Consider the following 1,098-nt stretch of genomic DNA (forward strand, 5'->3'; position numbering starts at 1 on the left):
AACAGCATTGACATATTCAATAACAATTTCCTGAGCTAAGATGCATCTCTTTCAAAATTGGCTGTAAATTTTTAGGTTTACAGTTGAATTATTACAGTTATACAATATTGTACTCAGTATAAACCCTATAAGACATAAAATTAAATGAGGTTTTAATCTTTAAAATGATCTCCATTTCATTATTAAAATACACAGCTTCATACAGAAAAATTCATTTTTAATGCAACTGACATTAAGATGTTTCAACATGCATTTCTAATCTCTATATATCTGATTATTACTAGTCATAGTCAATTATTTCTGGGCTCCTTGGCATCCGAGCATGGATATAAAGTCATCAGATAGATTTCAATGGTAATGTTTTTCACACCTACTAATTATTAAGGAGCAAATTTGTATGCTTTGAAGAATTATTATTATTTTTTAAATTTTTAAAAACTACATGATTAGAAGAAACATTTCACTAAAGCTTTAACATATTCAGTAACATACTCCAGAGAAAGAGTACATCTCTTTAAGTGGGTGCAAGTCTCTAGTTGGTTGCACTCGGATCCTTGGTGCCTTATGTCTATAAAGTAATTGGGCAGATTTCAGTGGTATTGTTTATCACCTCTACTAATTAGCATGATGTAAATTTCCATGCTACCTCCTCAAATATAATATTTTTCTAAAAATTTGTTGATTTTTTTTTGTGTCTGTGTGTATATCACACAGAACATCCCAAACCATCTTATTTGACTATGTACCCACTACTCAGATGGCTCCCTCCCATAGCCTCCCTCCCCCCACTAGAGCCCTTATACTCTGATATCCCTGCTACTGTCTGCTGTGTTGTCAGCACCCCAGCCATTCCCCTGGTGAATCTAGTCAGCCTACGTAGAGGTCTTTGTTCCTCATCTACCAGTTGTCAATATTCCTTTAGATAAGATTGGGGTCTGCTGTTCATTTTCCAAGTTCTATGCTGGGTTACTGTCTGGGAGTCCCTTTGGCCACCCTGGACAACAATTCAAAAGAAGGTATCTCCTGTCTGGCATTGTTGCTTGTTATGTAGCCTTTAGCTATACATATGGACTCTTAAAAAAACATTACCATTGAAAT

This window comes from Nannospalax galili, unplaced genomic scaffold (assembly GCF_000622305.1).
Source record: "Nannospalax galili isolate Female #2095 unplaced genomic scaffold, S.galili_v1.0 scaffold307, whole genome shotgun sequence".
NCBI lineage: Eukaryota > Metazoa > Chordata > Mammalia > Rodentia > Spalacidae > Nannospalax > Nannospalax galili.